We start from the raw sequence: 27,236 nt of genomic DNA, 5'->3' as shown, positions 1-27,236 counted from the left end.
TTCATATTTTAACCTTTCTATGAAGTTTCTATGAAGTATATTAGTTCCAGGAGATTTTTGCTGATTCTTTCAGATTTTTGACATTGTTTAGACTCATCTACAATCAAGACAGTTTTATTTCTTTCTTCCCAATCAATGTGCTTTATTTTTTTCTCTTATTATGCTAGCCAGTACTGTTAGTACAATATTGAAAAGGAGTACTGAGAGGACTCATACTTGTCTTGTTTCTCATCTTAGTGGAAATGCTTCTAGTTTCTCACCATTTAGTGTGGTGTGAGCTGTGGGTTTTCTGTAGGTGTACCTTATCAATTGGAGGAAGTCCTCCTCATTCATAGTTCACTGAGTAGTTGTTTTTTTTTTTTTTAAAACACAAATAGTTGTTTGAGTTTGTCAAAGGCTTTGTCTGCATCTATTGATGTGATCATGTTGTTTTTCCTTTTTAGTGTATTCTGATGGTGGATTCTGCTAATTGATTTTTGAATGCTGAAGGAGTCTTGCATACGTGGGATGCCCCTTTTGGTCTTGGTATGTAATACTTTGTATACATTGTTGGATTCAACTTGCTAAGATTTTGCTGAGGATTTTTGCATCTGTGTTTATGAGAGTTACTGGTCTGTGGTTTTACTTTTTTGGAAAACTTTTTTATCTGATTTTGGTATTAGTATGATGCAAGCCTCAAAGAATGAGTTATAGAGTATTACCTCTGCCTCTACTAATATAAATTGTAAAGAACTTGGCATAATCTCTTTCTTACATGTTTGGTAGAATTTACTAGTGAACCAAACTGGGCTTGGTGCTTTCTGTTTGGAAGGTTATTAATTTTTATTCAATTTTAAATAGATACAAGACAATCCAAATTGTCTATTTCTTCTTATGTGAATTTTGGCAGATTGTTCCCCCCACCACCGCCCCCAAGGAACTGACCCGTTTCATGTAGGTTATCAAAGATGTGGGCCTATGGATGTGCTGGCTCACCCCTGTAATCCCAGCACTTTGGGAGAACAAGGCAGGTGGACTGCTTGAGGTCGGGAGTTCAAGAATAGCCTGGCCAGCATGGTGAAACCCGATCTCTAAAATATACAAAATAATTAGCCAAGCGTGGTAGCACATGCCTGTAATCCCAGTTACTCAGGAGACTGAGGTGAGAAAATCGCTTGAACCCAGGAGGCAGAGACTGCAGTGAGCCAAAATCACATCACTGCACTCTAGCATGGGCAACAGAGTGAGCCACCATCTAAAAAAAAAAAAAAAGAATAGTATGAACCTAAAGTTGTTCATACTATTCTTTTTTATCCTTTGAATGTCCATAAGATCCATAATGATGTTCTTTCTTTCATTTCTGACATTAGTAATTTTTGTTTTTTCTCTATTTTACTTAGCCTGGCCAAAAACTTATCATTTTATTTTTTCACTTTTTTCAATCTTCTAAAAGAACAAGTTTGTGATTTTATGGGTTTTCTCTTCTGTGGATTTCCTATTTTCAATTTTATTGGTTACTGTTCTAATAGTTATTGCTTCTCTGTTACAAATTGGATTTAATCCACTTTACTTATCCTAGTTTCCTGAGGTGGAAGCTTAAATGATTGATTTTAGATACTTCTTTTTTTGTAATATATGAATTCAATGCTATAAATTTCCTCTAAGCACTGCTTTTGCTGATTCCTATATTTGTATTGATTTACAATAGTTGCACATATTTTGGGTGTGTGTGTGATATTTTGATACATGTATACAATGTAATAATGAAATCAGGATAATTTTGATAAATTGTGTTTCCATTTTTATTTAGTCAAAAGTATTTTATTTTTATTGAGATTTCTTCAACTCATATTTTATTTAGAAGTGTATTGTTTCATTTCTATGGGTGTCAAAATTTTTCAGTTATCTTGCTATTATTGATTCCTAGTTTAACTCCATGTGGTCTGAAAGAAGAAATTTTATGATTTCTATTCTTTTAAATATGTTAAAGTATGTTTTAAGGACCAGAATGTGGCCTGTCTTGATAAATGTTCCTTCCATGTTAGCTTGGGAAGAGTTTATATTCTGCTGCTATTGGATGAAATTGTCTATAGGTGTCAATTATATTCAGTTGATTGATAGTTTCACTGAGTTCTCCTGTGTCCTTACTGATGTTCTGTCTGCTGGATCTGTCTGTTTCTGATAGAGGGTTTGTTGATGTCTCCAACTATAATATTAGATTTATCCAATTTTCACAGTTCTAATGGTTTTTGCTTCGCATATTCTGATGCTTTATTTAGACACATACACATTAAGGGTGGCCATTTCTTCTTTGAGAATCCACCTCTTTATCATCATGTAATATGACTTTTTACCTATTTTAATTTTTATATTTGCTTGGAAGCCTGCTTGGTCTGAAATTAATATACCTATGCTGATTTTCCAAAATTAGTATTAGCAGGGTATTTGTCATCCATTTGTTTTTAATCTACATATGTCTTTATATTTTAAGTGGGTTTTTTACAGACAATATGTAGTTTGGTCTTTTCTTTTTCTATTCTGACAATTTTTGTTTTTCCCTTGGAACATCTAGACCGTTGACATTCAAAGTGATTGCTCATCTACTTGAATCAATATCTGCCATATTTGTTATTGTTTTCTGTTTTTGCCCTTGTTCTTTGTTCCTATTCCTATTTTGTCTTCTGTTTTTTTAACTTTTGTGATTTTAATTATGTGGTTTGCATAATTGTATTTTTCTCTCATTCCTTAGCATACAAAGTATCATTTTAAAAACATTTTGAGGGGTTTGCTATAGTTTGCAACATACATTCACAACTAATCCAAGCCCCCTTTCACATAACACTATACTGACCAATGGATAGTGTGTACTTTCAAATGACAAAATAATCCTATTTTCTCCCTCCCATCGCTTGTATCATTGCTGTCATTCATTTTACTCAAATGTATGTAAGCAAACTTATATACTCTCTCTATACACACACACACACACACACACACACACACACACACGAACATTTAATTGAATACATTGTTTTATTTAACTCTCAGGCTTTCCCACATTAAGCCTCCGGCAATACATCAATTACAGTTCAGATTTTTTTCTTACCCTGACACTAGTTTGTCCCCCACCTTCCCAGAGTAGATGGAATTGTTAGTTTTTGCTTCAGTGAGTTATGACTTAATAAAATTTGATTTAAGTTTTCTACCTACATTCACTGAGACTTAGTTTTCTTATCTGTAAAGTTTGCACAATAACAGGCTGGGTTTTTTGTGGGGGTAAATTAAAAATTTTTGTGGAAAGCTTAACCTTCATCATGACTACAGTAGAGCCGTTTCTCATCTTGGGGTAAATTATAAATCCAGCACTGAATCAGTAAAACAGTCTTCCTTAGATACTTTTATGTTTCTCTACACTTTTAAAATTAATATTTATTTCTTATTCATTTCTGTATTTCTTCCTGATACCAATGACAGAATTACCACCAGGTCATCTAGCCAGATTTTCAGTTATTAATCAATGAATGCTAAATCTTAGAATGGCTTATTTATTTGTTCCTCAGGTTTTACCAATATGAAAGATTACTTCATTTCATTACTTAATTTACTTCTTAATTTCAATTCATTTTCTAGCATGAATAAACATGCATTTTTACACACACACGTATACACACACTCTCCTTGATATAGAGCAAACAGAAATATATGTATATGTATATATGTGTCAAAAAATATGGATAAGAATGTATATGACAGTGCTTTTATAACAGGCCCAAATGGGAAACAAATGACATGTTCATAAATAAAATAATTATGTACATACATTGTGGAATATTCAATTACTAAGATATTTTACAGCCATGATAATAAACTACTCCCACATATAACATGGAACAATATGGATGCATCTCATACACAATAATAAAAGATGAAATAATACATAAGGTGCAATTTCATACCTTTTATCTACAAATAAAGACATAAAATACAACATAAATATACTCCCACATACACACTTTTCACATAAAGGAAATATGAATCCTATGTGTCAGATATCAGGATAGGAGTGTTTTGGGGAGGAGAAAGAAGTCAAGATTGATGAGGGTCACAAGGGGAGTTTCTGGGATGGTGATAATTTCCTACTCATTTACAAGTGTATATTTTCGATGGCATATAGACATGAAAGCTTATGGTTTGTACACTACTCTACATGCTATACATCAGTAAAAATGAGAAGTTGGTTTTTGTTTTCTTTAAATTATAGAAATATGGATTCCTATAAGTTAAATGCACTAATAAGGCATATTTAATAAATGATAGCATACCTGTTGTTAGAAACACACAGGTTCTTAATAGAAGTTAGTTTTTCTTTATTGATAATACTGCATCTACTGTACCTGGTGCTGGGGTGTAATGATGAACCCATTGCTATCAGGTCATTGACAGCATGCACCCACACATAAGAGACTCCAGGCTGCTAAAGGGATTTTACAGCATAAAACTAAGGAAGTTAGTTTCTTTAAAATAAAAGTATAATTTTAGCTACAACTATTTGGTAAATAATAAATTGATATTAAAATGTGGTATTAACAATAAAAACATGCTTAGCGTTAAATTAACTATTAACAGTAGCTTGCAACTTTCATTATAATTCCTTGCATTCATCAATTTTTAAATATTTTTGTTCACACCTCTGGGTTTAATTGAAAGATCCTTTTCATGTGTTTATTCCTTTCACAATTGTGTTTTTAGCTTTTATTTGCCACATTCTGTGGTAGATTGAAAGACACAAAAGTAAAAGATACTATCCCTATCTTTAAAAACTTTTCATATAGAATATTACAAATTAAGCAATGATGATAACACATTGCAATTTGTTCTGATAGTTATTCCCATGGTGCTACGAAAGTAAGAAACAGTGGTTTACAACTCCAAAGGGAGTTGATCAGAACAAGGCAGAGGTTTTCTGACTAGAAGGTGACAAATTGTAGTTGGACAGTGAATGAAGAAGAGCATGCTCAAAGGCACTTTCATCATTCAGTTTATTTTATTAAATATTAATTATTATTTATTTAGTAGCCATCCTTCAATAAAAGACTTGAAGGGATGGAGTTGGACTCATCTTTAATCACCAATAGCTGTCATTTTTTTGAGAGACAAAATGCGACAGATCCTTAAATAATGGGACAATCAAATTTAATGTAGCCATTAAAATACAGTACTCCTAACAAGGTCTCCACAAGGCCAGCAAATCATTGCTAAAATGGCTTTGAGACAATAACACTATCTAGATACGAGACCAACATAACTACGGCAGAAAAGGCTTGACCTTGTGTTGATCCTGGCTGCCTCTACATCTTTATTGTTAACAGAACCCATGTTCTATTTGGTGGGGTCTTTAAATAATTTACTAAGAGATCAGGTAACTCAGCCATAAATGAAAGATCAGAAGAAAGAGACACGACACTTGAAATATGGAATAGAAGGGCATGAATAGAGTTATTATTCTAGAGAACATCTTTTCATTTTTTTATGTATTTTTATGACTGGGAAATTTTCATGTCCTGAATTATTCTAATCTGCAAAAGTAATATTTTTATCTTTGTGACTTTACTACCATCACCCAAGTAGCCATGGCTTTTATAAATCCTGTGTAGTCACTAAAACTACTCTACATGCACTTGGCTTTATTAATGTCCAAGATAAATTAAAAAGCAAAATAAATTTATATTTGCATGTTTTCAGTAAGAATCCTCAATTAAATATTATTTATGGAGACAAAATATTTTATTAAGTTTTAAAATTTGTAAAAATAATTGGATATTCTAAATAAAAGAACCAGTGTAAAACTGGCCCAAATGGGAATAGTCAGATATTAGAAAGTGTCTATCCAAAGTGCAGATGGTAACCAGGAGTTAAACAGAAATTAAGAGGCAGGTATATCAAGGAAAATATATGGCAGTGCCAAATGGACTATGAAATGATGTTTGCTTCATTTATTCCACTCTCTTAAACCATATTTGTTGTCTGCTTTGTGTAAGACAATGTTCTAGGTGCTTGAAACACAATGATGATAATTCTGTGAGGCTCTCTCCCATTGAGGAACTCATATTCCAGTGGGAGTAGACAATTCCCAATAATACCTAGCTTTCAATCTAAATACAGCTAGAAAAGATAGAGAGGCAAAACTAGCTTTATTGCTAATGCACTTTGTTCTTTCACCTATTATTCATCAGCAAACAATTGTTGGACACCTATTTGAAAAGGTCTTCTGCCCAATGCTAAAAAGATACAATGAGACATGGTTTGCCTACAAACTGCTGATTATCCTGGAGGTCAGAGATAGCTACATGTTCAAAGTATTTGGCTTCTCTGGAACTGCTGCTCTCTTGGACAGCTAGTTTTTGAGGACATACTATTCATAGTGAAATAAAGTCAAGGTTGTTTCATTTCTATTGATTAGAAAACATGAATGTGTAATAAAACTCTTCCATTGTTGGGCAGGTTTAATTATATAATGTCATATATGTGAAAATATCTGTCTAGAGCCAAATAGAGGAATTAGAATTACTGGATTAAAAGATCCTTTGAATTTATACATCTAAAAGAGTCAAATTTTCCTTTTTGATAATTTTATAAATTTATATTCCCAATGGCAATATTGCTATACAACCTCAATAACATGGTGTTACTGGACTTACATATATTGGTCATGTGGATTGATGAAAAATAAATATCATTATATTACTTGTATTTTCTTAGTAAATTGAGATTGAGCATGCTGTAATATTTAAGAGGTATTTACATTTCCATTTATTTGAATTACCTATTCATACCCTGTGTTCATTTTACTATTGATTTGTTAATATTTTTCTTAGTTATTTCTGGCAGTTCTTAATCCTTTGCAATATACATTGCAAATGTTTTCTCAGCTTTTAATTTGTTCTTGGGCTTAGGTTATGGTATTTCTTCATATATGTAATATTTTTAATGCTGTTGACTTTATTTTTTAAAAAAATAACCTTTCATAGCCTCTATATTTTGAATCATAGAAAGGCCTCAGGACCTGGAATGACACAAAGTAATTCTCTCTTTTTCTCATGTATTTTTATGATTTTCATTTTTTTAATGTTCGAATATGTGATGCACTTGGAATTCATTGTGATATTATGTACAAAGAAGAATGGCACCACCTTCAAATTTTTCCAAATAACCCCCAGTGTTCCTAATACCACTGATCTAATGATTCAGTTAATTATCCACAGGACTTGAGACAACCCTATAAAATATATTCAATCCTTATATATATTTGGGCTTATTTTTGGACTTCTTATTCTCCTTATTAATCTTGCTAGAAACAGACAATATTATTTCATGTCAATAAAATTTATGTCAATCCTACTTAGTTATTGGGAAATATGTTTTAATATCTATTATGGCTAGCCATTGCTTTTCCTTGTTCAAAATTTCTTGGGTGTTTGCATCTCTTGGTATGATTTTTTAAGTAAACTGTTTTATCAAGTCCTTTTTCTCCCTCAAAGGATGTGAGAAAAACTATTGGTATTATTATTTGCATCATGCTAAATTTAACAACTTAGAGTTGACATCATTTCTTTATTTATCGTTCCTCTTCAAGAACATTGTTCAAGCCTTCCTTTGAGGCCTTTAAAATGATGTTAAAGTTTTTTTCACATAGGTATTACACATTTCTAATTAGGTTTATCCCTAGCTATTTTATCTCTGTAAATCAATGTTATTTTTGCCTATGTCCCTTTATAGGCCTGTGTGGATTTGATCTTTTTCTGACATTGAATGCATCTGCAAGCACATCTTCTATTGCTGTCCCTTGCTGTCCCAAGCACATTATTACTTCATAGGTTAATATGTATGTCCGTTGTAATTTTTTTTTTTTTTTTAAAGCAGTTCTCTGTGCTTCAATTAATTTTTAACAGTTTTAACCACCACACCCGCCGCCTACCTTGGACATCCTCAGTATTAGAATGCTGTAGTGTAGGATGGATGTGGTCTGTGTTATCCTATCACCTAGTTATCCTCTTCCTAGGAGAAGAGCATGTTATGTGCCTGCCTTTATAATCTGGCAATTATTTATTCTGCAGAAAGTGTAAGCACATAATTGTTGTTTCTTTCTCTCCAGAGTTTTTATTTTGTCTTTTGGTTTTATTTATTTGTTTTCAGAGATTATTCTCATGCTTGTTCTCTTCTTCTCTGGCTAAGCATTTAAGACTCCCCTCCCTTAGCCAGCCCCTAGTCTTCCTGCAGTTATCATCTCTTCCCACCCCACACCCGCATGCTCTCTCAATGCTTGTTTCTTTTTTCCTGGTCATCTTTTCTTTGGCAGGGTCTCTATTAGAAAGCCCAGGCGGACTCTCTCCCACTAATAATGCTGATCTTTGGAGTAGTACATGCTTTCCTTGCCTTTACTTAAGTGTAGTAGGAAACTCAGTTCAATCTTCTTTCTCTATGCTATTTAGGTGCAGCTCCAGAATGATTTTCATCTTTAGACAGTTTGTGGTAAGAGGTAAACACTATTAGAACGCCAAAGGGTTCTAATAGTAATAGCCAAAAGGCCCTCCTCACTTTCCCCATGGAGAGGATGGCAAGTTAGAGTGCTTGGAAATGAATAGAATTCCAATTTTGCTATCCAAAGGGACTCTCTATGGACTCTTCACACCCCACCATTTTACAGGTGGGGTGAACGACCCCTAATGCTAGTAGAAGCAGGTTTTATAGCCTCACTTTTGCAATACGTATGTTGTCTAGCAGCAGCTTGCTTTAGGATGTAGGGGTTCTAAGTGCCCATTCTCCTTTTTTTGTAGTCTTAGCTGAACTGAGACAGAATGAATTCCATTTTAACACTCAAATACAATAAAAATACGGCATTGCAGAAACTTGAAGATGAAAGTAGATGGAGGTCACTGTAATAAAGCACCTTTTGATTTAGACTGTGGTCCCCTTTTATTACAGAATACACTGACATTTCTCAGAGGAATAAGTTATTTGTAAATCTTTATTTACTTAGGTTCACTGGAACTTGAGTGAAAAAAATAAAAAAGGTGAATCAAATCTAATAAGATAAATTTATATTTTCTCTCTTAAATTCATCTGCATGATAAAGCTCTGCCATTTTCCTTCAGGTCATTTTTCCAATTCCTTTCACATTTTACCTTTGTTTTTCTCTCTTTCATTTCTAGAGAATATTACTCTCATTTGGATAGACCAGTCTCTAGCCTCCTAAGAACATCTCAGAGTTGACATTTCTACACACTTGTTTATTCCTTTCAAGGAGTAAACATATTGTTCAGAACAAGAAGCTGAAAATACTGTTGTAGAAGTATAATGCTAACATAAAATCATTTCCCACTGCATCATTCGATTAATACAAAATGGCTATGGTTTCTCAAACCCTCTTGCTTTTTCATGTTTTTGTTCATGCTATTATACTACCTCTAAGTACATAACTTTCTTCTCAGTGTCCTTTGACCATCATCTACTCACTCGTCAGGATTTAGTCAGGCCTATGTTGAAAAATATGCTTAAAAACAAAGCTTACCTGAGAACGCCATTGTCAAGGATATACAAAATAGCAAGTATTAAATTTGATGACTTTCTTCATAGAATAGATGTAGAATATTTTGTTCGAATGCTATTTAATTCAGATTAATATACATGCATACATTTATGCATGTGTATATATTAATACACGTTATATGTGCATGTGTATATAAATACACACACACAAACACACATGTATGTACATACATCTACTACACCACTATTAACTTTTAGGATAAAAATGTCAAAATGTGAAATTTTATTTTGATATTTTTTCTTTGTATGATTGGCACATAAAAGGACTGAGGCTCCTATACTCTGTGCATGTCTCAGAAAATAAGTACCATAGAGTCTCAGTATTTGAAAAACTCTTAAAGTTTATCCAGGTGAAATTTCTACTGAATCTGAGAATTTGCTCCACTACATAACACTATAATTCCTACTATATTGACAGATTGTCACCACCTATTTGCTTGAATATTTAGGGTGAAGAGCTGTGGTCTTTCGAAGAAGAACCCTTTGGGGTAATTTCTGTATCATAGGTGCTTTGTCACTCTAAAGGGTGAAACAAACCAGTTTCTGAGTGTCACTGGGTAACACATTTCAGTTCATAATTCAAAAGTCATCTTTATGGACTCTTCCTCAATGTAGAAAAGACTGCTTCACCTAAAATAAAAGCAGAATATCAAAAATGACTGAATATTTGTTTTGAGACAATAAAAGGAATTTCTCATGCCATGTGTAGTCTTTAAACAGAGGCAAGTAGAGAAGATGAAAGGAAGAGGATTCTAGAAACTAGATTCTAAATTAGCAATGCGGTGACTATGGTAATGACAACATCACGTCAGTCTGTAAAAATACAAAAGAAACAATTACCCCCTCTGAAGAAAATACTAATTTGTACATGTGTTAGGAAAAAAGATTAATATACGAAGAAAATACTTTATAGAGGAGGACTTTTTTTTTGAAATAAAATCCATTGTAAAGGGATTTCTTCTTTAGACTACCATGGAGCAACAGAGATTAAAAAATACCCACCTTTATGAAATCCAACATTATAGAAAATACACAAGACAATGGTTTTCAAGGTAGTGGACATCAAAATATGGATGACAGTGATCCCTGCAAGGTGGGAAACAAATGAAGTGAGCCTTATGATGACCTAACTTAGCACCTGAGAAGTTCTTAGACCATGACACATGATGAGGCATCCAGGTGGAGCCTGGTGGTCACCATAAGATGAAGAGATAAAGCTGAGAGCCCAGGAAGGCCAAGGTGACAAGAGTAAACAGGGCAGAGTAACAGAGAGGAGAGAGCTACACGTAGAATTCTGGAGAAACGTACAGAGTCACCGCAAGTCTTAAGGCAAAGACTTACCAGTGCAGTGGTGAAGAAACTAAGGGAGAGGAAATAACCATCTAAAAGAATTGGAAAAAAATCTAGTGCTGACATAAAGTTATGAATAATTGTTTTTATTAGCCACAATAAAATATCTCATAATTCAAGAAGCATTGGATAAAGTAGTGATAAGGATTCTGCCTTAGTATTGAATGAAAAATTAGTTTTAGGCAATATGCTGCTCTGGTTCCACCTAACAAATTTTAGCAGCAAGACGAAGATCAAACTGTTACCCAGCAATTAACTATATCATAGAATATAGCTCAAAATTATGTGTAGAAATGCAAAAATGTCCAGAAGCCAATAAGATAAAGTTCAAAATGCCTGACATCCAGTCACAAAGTATGAGTCGAAATGAGAAAAACCCAGAATCATAAAAACAACAGCGACAACAAATGACTTGAACAAGTTCAGTGTGGCGAGGACATGAGTTTCTTAAGACTTATATATGAGGCATTCCTGGATGGCAACAGGACAACTGTAGAGATTTGTGCTGCCTCTTATCTCTAAGCTACTTTTAAGCTGATTTTTTTGGCTCTTTGCCTACTATGTTTATACAATGAGACTTTTTTTTTTTTTTTTTTTTTTTTTTTGGCAGGTTTCTCAGATACTTTTTGGTATCTGAACAATTCTTTATTATTTTGAGACAAGAGTCTCACTCTGTTGCCCAGGCTGGAGTACAGTGGCGCGATCTTGGCCCACTGCAGGCTCCACCTCTTGGGTTTACACCATTCTCCTGCCTCAGGCTCCCGAGTAGTTGGGACTACAGGCGCCCACCACCACTCCCGGCTTTTTGTATTTTTAGTAGAGACAGGCCTTTCACTGTGTTAGCCAGGATGGTCTCCATCTGACCTTGTGATCTGCCCATCTCAGCCTCCCAAAGTGCTGCGATTACAGGGGTGAGCCACCATGCTCAGCCAGATCTGAACAATTCTAGAGTTAAAATCTAAATTACCTGAACTTTTAAAAAGTACTGATTGTGATGAACAGCACATTAGATATTACAGAAGAAAAGTTTTGGTAACTTGAATACATAGCAATAGAAAATATCCAAAATAAAACACAAAAAGGAAAGAGACTGGAAAAAAATAGTAAACACAACTTCTGGAGCCAATGAAAAACTTGTAGCTGGTAAATATGTAATTAAAGTCCAAGGAGAAAAGGGGACAGAATAATATTTAAAGAAAACCAGTCATCCTTTCTTCAAATTTGATGAAGGCTCTGAATCTACAGATCCAAGAATGCCAATTAACCCAAAGCACATGAAATATGAAGATACTTCTCCATAGTGCATTATAATCTAGAGAAGAGACAAATACAACATGCAGAAAAATGCAAATTAAGGACTGAGAAAGAAAGTTTATTTTTGGACACAATTAAAAAACAGGCAGAAAACAGTACAGCAATATCTTTAAAGAAAGTATTCAAAGTCAACCTAAAATTCTTTAAAGAAAAAAATACTTTATTTTTCAAAAATGAAGGAATAATAAAGATTGTTTGAGACCTACAAAACTGAAAGAACTCGTCAATAGTAGGCCTAAACTACAATATGTAAAGAAGTCCATGAGGCAGCAGGAAAATTAAGTAGAACAGAAATCTAGATCAACAAAATGGAAAGCAGAGTCCTGAAAATGGTAGCTACAAAAATAAATATAAATGCATGATTTTATCATTTAACATGCTCAAAAGCAAAATGACTTTTAAAGCAAAAATAGAAAAACATACTGTGAAATTGATGACATATGTAGAGATTCAATTAAAAAAGGGATTAAAGCGCATGTTGCATATAAAAAGCCCAATTAAATATAGGTAGGTGAAAAATAAAAACATGAGAAAATATATGTCATCCAAACTCTAACCAAAAGAGTAGCTGTAGTAATATTAGATAAGGTAGACTTGAGATTAAAGAGGATTACTAGGGATACAGAGAATCATTTCATAATACAAAGTTAAATGTATGTACTTAACAAAAGATATAACTTCTGGTAGTTACACACAAGAAATGAAAGCACATGGTCACAGTAAGATACTGGTCTGTATCTTTTATTATGATTATATTTTAAGTTCTAGGGTACATGTGCGCAACGTGCAGGTTTGTTACATATATATACATGTGCCATGTTGGTGTGCTGTACCCATTAACTCATCATTTACATTAGGTATATCTCCTAATGCTATCCCTTCCCCTACCCCCTCTCCACAATAGGACCTGGTGTGTGATGATGCCTTTCCTGTGTCCAAGTGATCTCATTGTTCAATTCCCACCTATGAGTGAGAACATGTGGTGGTAGGTTTTCTGTTCTTGCGATAGTTTGCTGAGAATGTTGGTTTCCAGCTGCATCCATGTCCCTACAGAGGACACAAACTCATCTTTTTTATGACTGCCTAGAATTCCATGGTGTATATGTGCCATATTTTCTTAATCCAGTCTGTCACTGATGGACATTTGGGTTGATTCCAAGTCTTTGTTATTGTGAATAGTGCCGCAATAAGAATATGTATGCATGTGTCTTTATAGCAGCATGACTTATATCCTTTGGGTATATCCCCAGTAATGGGATGACTGGGTCAAATGGTATTTCTAGTTCTAGATCCTTGAGGAATTGCCACACTGTTTTCCACAATGGTTGAAGTAGTTTACAGTCCCACCAACAGTGTAAAAAGTGTTTTTTCTCCACATCCTCTCCAGCACCTGTTGTTTCCTGATTTTTTAATGATTGCCATTCTAACTAGTGTGAGATGGTATTTCATTGTGATTTTGACTCGCATTTCTCTGATGGCGAGTGATGATGAGCATTTTTTCATGTGCCTGTTGGCTGTATGAATGTCTTCTTTTGAGAAGTGTCTGTTCATATCCTTTCCCCACTTTTTGATGGGGTTGTTTGTTTCTTATAAATTTAAATGAGTTGTTTATAGGTTCTGGATATTAGCCCTTTGTCAGATGAGTAGACTGCAAAAATGTTCTCCCATTCTGTAGGTTGCCTGTTCACTCTGTTTAATTAGATCCCATTTGTCAATTTTGCCTTTTGTTGCCATTGCTTTTGGTGTTTTAGAAATGAAGTCCTTGCCCATACCTACGTCCCGAATGGTATTACCTAGGTTGTTTTCTTCTAGGTTTTTATGGTTTTATATCTAACATTTAAGTCTCTAATGCATCTTGAATTAATTTTCCTATAAGGAGTAAGGAAAGGATCAAGTTTCAGCTTTCTACTTATGGTTAGCCAGTTTTCCAAGCACCATTTATTCAATGGGGAATCCTTTCCCCATTTCTTATTTTTGTCAGGTTTGTCATCGATCAGATGGCTGTTGATGTGTGGTATTATTTCCAAGGGCTCTGTTCTGTTCCATTGGTCTATATCTCCGTTTTGGTATCAGTACCATGCTGTTTTGGTTACTGTAGCCTTGTAGCATAGTTTGAAGTCAGGTAATGTAATGTTTCCAGCTTTGTTCTTTTGACTTTGGGTTGTCTTGGCAATGTGGGGTCTTTTTTGCTTCCACATGAACTTTAAAGCAGATTTTTCCAATTCTGTGAAGAAAGTCATTGGTAGCTTGATGGGGATGGCATTGAATCTAAAAATTACCTTGGGCAGTATGGCCATTTTCACAATATTGATTCTTCCTATCCATGAGCATGGAATGTTCTTACATTTGTTTGTGTCCTCTTTTATTTCACTGAGCAGTGGTTTGTAGTTCTCCTTGAAGAGGTCCTTTACATCCCCTGTAAGTTGGATTCCTAGGTATTTTATTCTCTTTGAAGCTATTGTGAATGTGAGTTCATTCATGATTTGGCTCTCTGTTTATCTGTTACTGGTGTATAAGAATTCTCGTGATTTTTGTACATTGATTTTTGCATCCTGAGACTTTGCTGAAGTTGCTTATCAGCTTAAGGAGATTTGAGGCTGAGAAAATGGGGTTTTCTAAATATGCAATCATGTCATCTGCAAACAGGGACAATTTGATTTCTTCTTTTCCTAACTGAATACCCTTTATTTCTTTCTCTTGCCTGATTGCCCTAACCAGAACTTGCAACACTGTGTTGAATAGGAGTGGTGAAAGAGGGCATCCCTGTCTTGTGCCAGTTTTCAAAGGGAATGCTTCCAGTTTTTTTTCCATTCAGTATGATATTGGCTGTGGGTTTGTCATAAATAGCTCTTATTATTTTGAGATACATTCCATCGATACCGAATTTGTTGAGAGTTTTTAGCATGAAGGGCTGTTGAATTTTGTCAAAGTCCTTTTCTGCATCTATTGAGATAATCATGTGGTTTTTGTCTTTGGTTCTGTTTATATGATGGATTACATTTAGTGATTTGTGTATGTTGAACAAGCCTTGCATCACAGGGATGAAGCCCACTTGATCATGGTGGATAAGCTTTTTGTTGTGCTGTTGGATTCGGTTTGCCCGTATTTTATTGAGGATTTTTGCATTGATGTTCATCAGGGATATTGGTCTAAAATTCTCTTTGTTGTGTCTCTGCCAGGCTTTGGTATCAGGATGATGTTGGTCTCCTAAAATGAGTTAGGGAGGATTCCCTCTTTTTCTATTGATTGGAATAGTTTCAGAAGGAATGGTACCAGCTCCTCCTTGTACCTCTGGTGGAATTCATCTGTGAGTCCATCTGGTCCTGGACTTGTTTTGGTTGGTAGGCTATTAACTATTACCTCAATATCAGAGCCTGCTATTGGTCTGTTCAGGTATTCAACTTCCTCCTGGCTTAGTCCTGGGAAAGTGTAGGTGTCCAGGAAATTATCCATTTCTTCTAGGTTTTCTAGTTGATTTGCGTAGAGGTGTTTATAGTATTCTCTGATGGTAGTTTGTGTTTCTGTGCGGTCAGTGGTGATATCCCCTTTATCATTTGATTCTTCTCTCTTTTCTTCTTTATTAGTCTTTCTAATGGTCTATCAATTTTGTTCATCTTTTAAAAAAACCAGCTCCTGGATTCATTGATTTTTGGGGGATTTTTTGTGTCTCTATCTCCTTCAGTTCTGCTCTGATCTTAGCTATTTCTTGCCTTCTCCTAGCTTTTGAATGTGTTTGCTCTTGCCTCTCTAGTTCTTTTAATAGTGATGTTAGGTTGTCAATTTTAGATTGTTCCTGCTTTCTCTTGTGGGCATTTAGTGCTATAAATTTCCTTCTACACATTGCTTTAGATGTGTCCCAGAGATTGTGGTATGTTGTGTCTTTGTTCTCATTGCTTTCAAAGAACATCTTTATTTCTGCCTTCATTTTGTTATGTACCCAGTAGTCATTCAGAAGCAGGTTGTTCAGTTTCCATGTAGTTGAGTGGTTTTGATTAAGTTTCTTAGTCCTGAGTTCCAGTTTGATTGCACTGTGGTCTGAGAGACAGTTTGCTATAATTTCTGTTGTACATTTGCTGAGGAGTGCTTTACTTCCAACTATGTAGTCAATTTTGGAATACGTGCAATGTGGTGCTGAGAAGAATGTATATTCTGTTGATTTGGGGTGGAGAGTTCTGTAGATGTCTATTTGGTGTGCTTGGTGCAGAGCTGAGTTCAATTCCTGGATATCCTTGTTAACCTCCTGTCTTGTTGATCTGTTTATTGTTGACAGTGGGGTGTCAGTGGGGTATTAAAGTCTCCTATTATTATTGTATGGGAGTCTAAGTCTCTTTGTAAGTCTCTAAGGACTTGCTTTATGAATCTGGGTGCTCCTGTATTGGGTGCATATATATTTAGGAGAGTTAGCTCTTCCTGTTGAATTTATCCCTTTACCATTATGTAATGGACTTCTTTGTCTCTTTTGATCTTTGTTGGTTTAAAGTCTGTTTTATCAGAGACTAGGATTGCAAACCTTGCTTTTTTTTTTGTTTTCCATTTGCTTGGTAGATCTTCCTCCATCCCTTTATTTTGAGCCTATGAGTGTCTCCACATGTGAGATCGGTCTCCTGAATACAGCCAACTGATGGGTCTTGACTCTTTATCCAAGTTGCCAGTCTGTGTCTTTTAATTGGACCATTTAGCCCATTTACATTTAAGGCTAATATTGTTATGTGTGAACTTGATCCTGTCATTAAGATATTAGCTGGTTATTTTGCTCTCTAGTTCATGCAGTTTCTTCCTAGCATCGATGGACTTTACATTTTGATATATATTTTTGCAATGGCTGGTACCTGTTGTTCCTTTCCATGTTTAGTGCTTCCTTCAGGATCTCTTGTAGGGCAGGCCTGGTGGTGACAAAATCTCTAAACATTTGCTTGTCTGTAAAGGATTTTATTTCTCCTTCACGTATGAAACTTAGTTTGGGTGGATATGAAATTCTGGGTTGAAAATTCTTTTCTTTAAGAATGTTGAATATTGGCCCCCACTCTCTTCTGGCTTGGAGAGTTTCTGTCGAGAGATCTGCTGTTAATCGGATGAACTTCCTTTTGTGTGTAACCCGACCTTTCTCTCTGGCTGCCCTTAACATTTTTTCCTTCATTTCAACTTTGGTGAATCTGACAATTATGTGTCTTGGAGTTGCTCTTCTCAGGAGTATCTTTGTGGCGTTCTCTCTATTTCCTGAATTTGAATGTTGGCCTGCCTTACTAGGTTGAGGAAGTTCTCCTGGATGATATCCTGCAGAGTGTTTTCCAACTTGGTTCCATTTTCCCCGTCACTTTCAGGCACACCAATCAGATGTAGATTTTGTCTTTTCACATAATCCCATATTTCTTGGAGGCTTTGTTAATTTCTTTTTACTTTTTTATCTACACTTCTCTTCTCACTTCATTTCATTCATTTGATCTTCAATCGTTGATACTCTTTTTTCCAGTTGATTGAGTCAGTTACCGAAGCTTGTGCATTTGTCATGTAGTTCTTGTGTTATGGTTTTCATCTCTATAAGTTCTTTTAAGGTCTTCTCTGCATTGATTATTCTAGTTATCCATTCATCAAATCGTTTTTCAAAGTTTTTATTTTCTTTGTGCTGGTTACATAGTTTCTCCTTTAGCTCTGAGAAGTTTGATTATCTGAAGCCTTCTCTTAACTCATCAAAGTCATTCTCCATCCATCTTTGTTCCATTGCTGGCAAAGAGCTGCATTCCTTTGGAGGGGGAGATGCACTCTGATTTTTTAAATTTCCAGCTTTTTTGCACTACTTTTTCCCCATCTTTGTAGTTTTCTCTGCCTTTGATCTTTGATGATGGTGATGTACTGATGGGTTTTAGTGTGGGTGTCCTTTCTGTTTGTTAGTTTTCTTTCTAACAGTCAGGAGCCTCAGCTGTAGGTCTGCTGGAGTTTGCTTGAGGTCCACTCCAGACGCTGTTTGCCTGAGTATCAGCAGCGGAGGCTACAGAAGGTAGAATATTGCTGAACAGTGAGTGTTGCTGTCTGATTCTTGCTCTGGAAGCTTGTCTCAGGAGTGTACCCTGCCATGTGAGGTGTGAGGTGTTGGTCTGCACCTTGTGGGGGATGTCTTCCTCTTAGGCTACTCAGGGGTCAGGGGCCCAGTTGAGCAGGCAGTCTGTCTGTTCTCAGATCTCAACCTCCATGCTGGGAGATCCACTACTCTCTTCAAAGCTGTCAGACAGGGGCATTTACCTCCACTGAGGTTTCTGCTGCTTTTTGTTTAGCTATGCCCTGTCCCCAGAGGAGGATTCTACAGAGGCAGGCCAGCCTCCTTGAGCTGTGGTGGGCTCCACACAATTCGAGCTTCTTGGTGGCTTTGTTTACCTACTGAAGCCTCAGCAATGGTGGGCACCCCTCCCCCAGCCTCTCTGCTGCCTTGCAGTTATATCTCAGACTGCTATGCTGGCAATGAGGGAGGCTTTGTGGGCATGGGAACCTCTGGGCCAGGTGTGGGGTATAATCTTCTGGTTTGCCATTTGCTAAGACCCTTTGGTAAAGCACAGTATTAGGGTGGGAGTTACCTGATTTTCCAGGTGTTATCTGTCTCAATTTCCTTTGGCTAGGTAAAGGAATTCCCTTCCCCCTTGCACTTCCCAGGTGAAGCGATGCTTCGCTCTGCTTTGGCTCTCGCTGGTCAGGCTGCACCCACAGACCAGCGCGAACTGTCCGACACACCCCAGAGAGATGAACCCACAACCTCAGTTGAAAATGGAGAAATCACCCAACTTCTATGTCACTCACGCTGGGAGCTGGAGGCTGGAGCTGTTCCTATTCGGCCATCTTGGTTGTGCCTCCCCTAGTCTGTATCTTGTGGGGAAAAGAAAGAGAGATCCACCTGTTACTGTGTCTATATAGAAAAAAGTAGATATAAGAGACTCCATTTTGTTCTGTATTCGAGATGCTGTTAATCTGTGACCCTGCCCCCAACCTTGTTCTTACAAGAGACATGTGCTGTGGTGACTCAAGGTTTAATGGATTTTGGGATGTGCAGGATGTGTCTTTGTTAAACAAGTGCCTAAAGGCAGCTTGCTGGTTAAAAATCCTGCCCGTCCCTGGGCAATGGAACATCTCGGTGTAAAACCCGATTGTATGCTCTGTTTACTGAGATAGGAGAAAACTGCCTTATGGCATAAGGTGGGACTTGCTGGCAGGATTTGCTGGTAGAATGCTGCTGAAAGGTTTATGGAGATGTTTGCATATGCATATCAAGGCACAGCATTTTCCTTTGAACTTATTCATGTCACAGAGATCTTTATCCATATGTCTTACTGCTAATTTTCTCCCTTTAATGATCCTATTGTCCTGCCACTCCCTTATCTTTAAGATGGTAAAGATAATTATCAATAAATACTGAGGGAACTCAGAGACTGGTGCCAGTGTGGGTCCTCTGTATGCTGAGCGCTGGTCCCCTGGGTCCACTTTTTCTTTCTCTGTACTTTGTCTCTGTGTCTCATTTCTTTTCTCAAGTCTCTCTTGTTCCACCTAATGAGAAACGCCTACAGATGTGGAGGGGCAGGCCACCCCTTCATCTGGCGCCCAATGTGGGGCTGTGTAATGGAGCAGGCATAATGATTTCCGCACCCCATTTTTGCAATAAATCTCAACCCCATAGATTAACAGGAATTGAAGTAATCATTGACTGAACAGTACTTTCTTGATTATCTGGTCCTAAACAATGTAAAATCATTGTACTTTCATACACTTCCGAAGCTGTGACTACGCCAACAAGTCTTGTAACAGCCTTTTGCTTAGGCCCATTTTTTGGCCACTGATTTAAAGCAATGACAGAGATATCTGCTCCAGTGTCTACCAACCCTTCAAACTGTTTTCCTTGAATAATGGCCTTATACACAGGTCTGCTCTCAGAGACCTGACTTGCCCAATATGCAGCCTTTCCTTCTGGATCAGTGCTTCCAAACCCTCCTGTTCTTTTTATCTCACTGTTCCAACTTTAATATAAGGTAGGAGTAATAATTGAGCAATCCTGTCTCCTAGACTGGCACTCCAAGGAATTGAGGAACTAATAACCAATTGAATTTTGCCTTTACAGTCTGAATCAACCACATCAGCATGAATTTGAACTCCCTTTAGATTTAAACTTGATCTTCCTAAGATTAGTCCTACAGTCCCCTCAGGCAATGGGCCGTATACCCCTTTGGGGATTTTTCGTGGAGGCTCCCCTGGAAGCAGAGATACTGCTTGTATGGTGCATAAATCAACTGCTGCACTGCCACTTGTGGTGGGGGATAATTGCTGTATTGTGATAACTGGCTTATTCCCTGAGATCTTGTGACAGTAGGGGTTGTTGTTCTTGAAAATCCTGAGGAACAAAGGGCTGAATTGGGAATGCCCCAGTTTGTTGCGGGGCCTGAGGCTGGCCCCTCCTCTCGTTTCCGGACAGTGGTTGCCCATTTTTATCAAATTTAGAATGACAATGATTACCCCAATGTTTTCCCTTTTTACATCTTGGACATAGGCCAGGTGGCTCTTTATCTGTTGTTGTAGTAGCTTGAGTAGTTACATTTTGTTTATTTGAGACTAGGCAATTTTTTTTAGATGACCAATTTGACCACAGTTATAACATTTTCCCCCAAATGTTCTAACTTGTCCTCCTAAAGCAACTCCTGTGATTGCTTGAGCCATAAGCATAGCTTTATGCATAGCTCCTCCAATTCCATTGCAGGCTTTAATGTACTCTGTGATTACATCTGATCCTGTGGGAACTCTTCCTTTTAATGGCTTAATGGCTGATTGACATTCAGGATTGGCATTCTCATATGCCATCAACTCCACTATGACCTTACGGGCATTCTCATCGGTAATTGACTTTTGAGCAGCATCTTGAAGTCTTGCTACAAAATCAGGGTAGGGCTCTTTAGAGCCTTGTCTTATTGTATTAAAGGAGGGGCAGGTGGTTCCTGGGTCTTGGATTTTCTCCCGGGTCCTAAGACAGCCCTGATTTGCTCAATGGCCTCATTTGGCGTTATTACCTGTTGGTCAACAGTGCTCCAATTCTGATCTATTCCTAATAGTTGATCTGCATCTATGTTAATTGGAGGATTGGCAGTCCGATTTCTTTGGACCTGTACTTGTGCCCCATCAATCCACCAAGTCTTAAATTGTAAAAATTGAGAGGGTGAGAGTGATGATTTTGCCAGAATCTCCCGATCATAAGGAATGAGTCTATGTCCATGAGCAATGGAATCTAATAATGTTCTCATGTAAGGAGAGTTGGGTCCATACTATTTTACTCCCTCTTTCGTTTCTTTTAGCATTTTTATAGAAAAAGATTTATATCTGGCTTCAGCTATAGGAGACTCTCCCACTTGGGCCGCTTCTCCAGGTGGTCTTCCTTCTAATATTACTGGGAATTGCCACGCCTCAATATCTCCTTGTTTTCTTGCCTCATCAATAATTTTATGTAATGCGCTACCCTGTGTACTAGGCGGTACTGTAGGATTAAGTCTCATGGTGGGCAGCTGAGGATATGGTGTCCTGCCCTGTGGCACTGGAAATGTTCTTGGCTGTCCAGATGGATTTTCTGGGGGCAGCCGATACTGCAGTTTGGCTGGTGGCCAGTATTGATAGGCTACTGGTGGCTGGGTCTTATTTTCTACCGGCTGATATTGTGGACACTGTATTTGGATTGGCATTGCCATGACAGAGACTCTAGCTTTCTCTATTTGATCTTCTTTTGGAGTTTGTACTTGTTTAACCTGCATTTGAGGTTGTAAAGTTACAGGCATCTGAGCTGCTGTAAGAGGAGTTGGCCATCATGTTTTAGACTCTGATGGCTCTGCTAATTCTGGACCTTTTTCCTCTAATTTTAACGTTTCAGGATATATCACCTCCTGTAATTGATTATCATCAACATTTTTCATTGAACGAGCCATTACCAGCTCTGCTACACATTTACAGTGTGAACTTTCCTTTCCTTTTCGGGATTCTATCCCTGCCTCTTTTTCACAATCTACTGCACAGCTTTTAGGGACATCAGAAACTGGAATGCTATCTTCTTCTGTTTGAAATGGTTCTAAAGTTACTTTAATAATGACTCAATCATTCCATAGTGTAAGTGGAATGATTTTACCTTCTCTACTTGCTTGTTTTAATTCTTTGCCAATTTTTTCCCAGTCTTAGATCTAAAGTTCCTTGTTCCAGAAACCATGGACAAAACTGTTCTATTGTTTGAAATAGCGTAATTAGATTTTTGGTAGAGATTTTAACTCCCCCTTTTTTTAAGAGAATTTTAATTAAGCTGCGATAAGAGGCGTGTTTACTTTTAGTTTGCCCCATTGTTACCCTAGGTTCTTCCAAGCGCACAAGCTTTTATCGCAAGGCTGACTGTAGACATACTCGGGAGTCTCTCGTCAACTTGTCCTCAACGACCATGCTGGAGTGTACCTTCACCTTAAAGAAAAGCTCCCATATTGGGCACCAGATGAAGGGGTGGCCTGCCCTTCCACATCTGTGGGCTTTTCTCATTAGGTGGAATGAGAGACTTGAGAAAAGAAGTGAGACACAGAGACAAAGTATAGAGAAAGAAAAAGTGGGCCCAGGGGACCAGCGCTCAGCATACAGAGGACCCACGCTGGCACCAGTCTCTGAGTTCCCTCAGTATTTATTGATAATTATCTTTACCATCTTAAAGATAAGGGAGTGACAGGACAATAGGATCATTAAAGGGGGAAAATTAGCAGTAAGACATATGGATAAAGATCTCTGACATGAATAAGTTTAAAGGAAAATGCTGTGCCATGATATGCATATGCAAACATCTCCATAAACCTTTCAGCAGCATTGCGCCAGCAAGTCCCGCCAGCAAGTCCCACCTTATGCCATAAGGCAGTTTTCTCCTATCTCAGTAAACAGAGCATACAATCGGGTTTTACACCGAGATGTTCCATTGCCCAGGGACGGGCAGGATTTTTAACCAGCAAGCTGCCTTTAGGCACTTGTTTAACAAAGACACATCCTGCACATCCCAAAATCCATTAAACCTTGAGTCACCACAGCACATGTCTCTTGTAAGAACAAGGTTGGGGACAGGGTCACAGATTAACAGCATCTCAAATACAGAACAAAATGGAGTCTCTTATATCTACTTCTTTCTATATAGGCACAGTAACAGGCTGATTCTTTTCCCTACATATCTTTTCATGCATTTTTTTTTTCTTTCTGGCTTTGGTAACAGAGTACTTTTGGCTTCAGATAATAAATTATTTATTTCTCTCTAATTTTCTTGAAGAATTTGCTTAGAATTGTTACCAATTCTTATTTAGGTGTTTAAAGTGATTTACTAGTCAAGTTATTTGAGCCAGGATTTGTTGCTGTTTTTGTTTTTAAGACTTTTAAGTGAAAACTTCAATTTTTAAAAACAGTGTTCAGTAGGAAAGTACAGTTATTTAAATAGCCTTGGAACCTTTGAGTTTTACAGAGGTCTACTGATTGTCTTTCCCATTTTTCCTACATGTTCAAGCAGAATGTTGCTGTGTTTAAAATGCTGACTTATGCATTAAATGACAATAAGATATCTGGTGCTTATATTTCCATTAGTATAGTTGAGATAGGCTATTATATTAAATTTTTTAACGAAAACACAAAAAGAAATTTATAGAAAAAATAAGCTACACATAAGAACATTTTCCTAAATAATGTCTTAGGTTTTAATAATTATTATAGAAATGACAAAGATTAAAGCTTCATACCAGACAGATATAAGATGAAATGAATGCTCTGCTGATATTTAATTGTAGGAAGGCTAGGGTATCCAGAAATTATCAGATTCTTGCCTGCCAATGACTTATGCTCTTTATGGGTTTTATGGGAGAAACATAATCAAGGAACACCAGCAGAGGGAATTCAGAATTTGTTGTCATCAATAGTTGGCCTAGTTTGCAATTTGCTTTTCCATCCTAGAAAACATTGCCTTGGATCCATGACAGAATAAGTGAGCCTCTTATTTCCCTTTAGTATGTGTAGATAACTGAAACCAGTTCAAATGACTATGGACAGAGTGCTAAGAACAGCCCTGAATCCACTTATTCATCCAATCCATATGGAACAAGGAAAGAGATAAATTACTTGGCCTATGAATGCTCCTTCTTGGTGTAGAAAAATATCTACAGCTAAAGGTATTACTGGGGTATTGATTGTTTGAATTGTTCACCATTTACTAGATTGTGCTGTAGCAACAAACAGCCTCAAAAATCTCAATGATTTACCACAACAGAGATTTACTTCTCATTCATGATATGTGTTAATTGCTGATCATCTATGGCTCTATTACAGGCTGAAGTAGCATCTATCAAGCTTAAATTTGAAACTGAGGGCAATGATGCAAAATCCAGGGCAAATGAAAGAGACTGAGTTTGAAATCTCAATGGATGGTTTAGAAGAGGTGCTCAGAGAACAAAGCAAGATAAGGGGAGCATAAAAATATGTTACAATAATTAAAAGGGTAGGGTTGGCACTCAGAATTTACAGGGTCTGCAGATGGCAGAAATGTGACCACATCCATACCTTAATATCAAACGAATGAAATCGAAATATTCATGTGAGGATTTAGGGGAAAAAACAAAGCCTGATTAAAATGGAAATGTACCCAGAAGAGCATCTCAGAATCTTGCACATGAATGTAATTCTAACATTTTTGTACATTTAGGGTTGTACTCCTCTCAAGAAACTATACCTTTATTATAAGAAGGTTCATGGTATAGTCTAATTAGAACTAGAAAGAGAAGAAAGCATGCTCCAGGAAATAAGATAGGATTCTCTGAATGTTGAAAATTATGATATCATATGAAACTCAAAAATAGAATATGTTTAATTACAATCCTTCCAAGGAATTGCCAACACAATAGTCTTTTACTTCAACTGAAAGAAGATATAGTATTATCATAATGAAGATATTTTTATATAATTCTATATTATGTACATAGACAACTAAAGATCTCATCAAGCATTCTGGAGAGCAAATTAAAATGTGCCCATCAACTTCTGCATGCTAGCAAAAAGCAATTAATATATCATAGCCATGGGCCTTTGCCAAAATTAAATTTTTATGTGTTTAGAATTTTATCATCTTGACAGTTTAATAGCACAAACAAGACCAGTAAAATGTGGACTTTGTCCACGAATAATGTTACGCATTTTGTTTACATTAAAATATGTGGCTTTTTTCAGCTTAGTGGAAAAATAAGCAGAGAATGTCTTAACTATTTCTTGAATTTGCCCATTTTTTAACTACTTAAACTAATTTTTAAAGTCACTTCTTTACTGTCTCTGATTCAAAATAGATTGGGTTCCAATGTAAAAGGATTTATATTAGAAAAAAATCTAGCACAAAGAAGGTCAGGCTGTATGTAACACCCCTAAAATGTTTTAATGACTATTGAATCAGAGAATCTCATTGTAAGGTAATGTTTAACTTATGGAGCCCCCAAATATCCCACATGTTAATTGCTTCTGCTTTTTTTATGCCACTACTTTTCCTTGAACTGTGTCTCACAACGACTGTCATGATGGAAATTAATTTATCTCTCCTTATCTCTGTTAACCTGTGGAGTCTTTCCTTCCATGACTGATAGTTGTTTATTTTTGTATCCCCTGTATGTTGCACATTGCTGGACACCTCATAATAATCATCCAGTTTCATTTTCTTAAACGGAATTGATGGAATGAGAGTGATATCCAAGAATAAACCATTTAAAAGATCTCTATCTGGGTAGAAATGACTGCTCATTAACCCTTTGACTGATTGGGCCTTTTGCATCCATTTCACGTTTGGAAGGGTAATGGCAAATCTATAATTACTCTGATCAATATCACACACTTCCAGAAACCCTGCAGAAGTAGGGAGAGATATCCTTATTGACATACTGTTTCTGTGAGCAATTATGCTTCCTTTTCAGTTTTTCCTGGCTGCAGTGTGAAGACAATAAGTAAAAATCACATGGCGCTAGAAAGAGTATTTGGACATTTGGTTGTCTTGTTAATAAATAGGCTGTCTCCTGTAGAATTGTAACATTTTGTTGGCTACTTTATTGTTCGTTTTAAGTGAATACATGGGTTACAGGAGCATAATGCTGAAATAGTGAATTGAAATAGAGAAATGTTAGCCTACTTTATGGATGGGACACGTCAGATTTAGAAGTTAGAAAATATTTCAAGTAATTGAATTTTGGAATTCACCTAATAATTTCTCCCCTTCTCTAAAAAAATAGCTATTAGATAGCTTATCTCTATAATCATTTTGATAAATTTTTCACTTTATTCAACTACAAATGGCCTTCATTTTAAAGAAATACTATATTGATTATGTAGATACTGTTTATGTTACATAATAGACATTTTCATGAACACTATAATATTACTAAATCTGAAAATTAATATTATCTCCACTTAGATGTATAAGTGGAGGTACAAACATTCTAAATAAATAACTCAGGATCACATAATTACAAGCCTAAGAGTCAAAAACAGTTCAGTTGACTTACTTTCCTTTTTCCTCTATACTATATTATCTCTTTGAGAAGGGAATATTATGGAGATTAGGCAGATATATATACACGTGATTATTTAATTGATAAAGCAATTCATTACCAGCTTAGAGCATGTCCTTCTTTCTTCACACTCAGAAAAAGGGAGTACTACTTATGTTTGTCAGAATTGAATAAGCAAAGACCATATTACAACCATTTTTTTCCAAGAAAATACACTACAGGCCCTTGTCAAATCTTTAACAGGGTAGATTTATATACGTGTTTTATCTTGTTTTCAAAAATAAGCACAATAAATGGGCCAGATACACATAGCTGTGTTTCTATCTGAATAAAAGTGTGTGGAAAATGGGATAAAAGGGAGTTGCAGGCATTACTTTAATGATAAATTGAATTAAAAATTACTCAATTTGCCAGACATTGTCAAAAGTCTACATTGTA

General features: G+C 36.3%; 1 long non-coding RNA gene across 1 annotated transcript in view; it reads left to right on the top strand.

Annotated features, from left to right (window-relative positions):
• Nucleotides 1-414: 414 nt before the first annotated feature.
• Nucleotides 415-27,236, top strand: part of LOC117095110 — a 172,608-nt gene continuing 145,786 nt past the window's right edge. Inside the window, exon 1 of the long non-coding RNA XR_004441820.1 lies at nt 415-525. This is a non-coding gene — a long non-coding RNA (uncharacterized LOC117095110). The remainder of the gene's footprint in view (nt 526-27,236) is intronic.

The sequence above is a fragment of the Trachypithecus francoisi genome, unplaced genomic scaffold (genome assembly GCF_009764315.1).
Source record: "Trachypithecus francoisi isolate TF-2019V2 unplaced genomic scaffold, Tfra_2.0 Lachesis_group13, whole genome shotgun sequence".
NCBI classification, from domain to species: Eukaryota; Metazoa; Chordata; class Mammalia; order Primates; family Cercopithecidae; genus Trachypithecus; species Trachypithecus francoisi.
The sequence above is the reverse complement of the archived record's forward strand: the minus strand, read 5'-3'. Positions and strand labels throughout refer to the sequence as shown.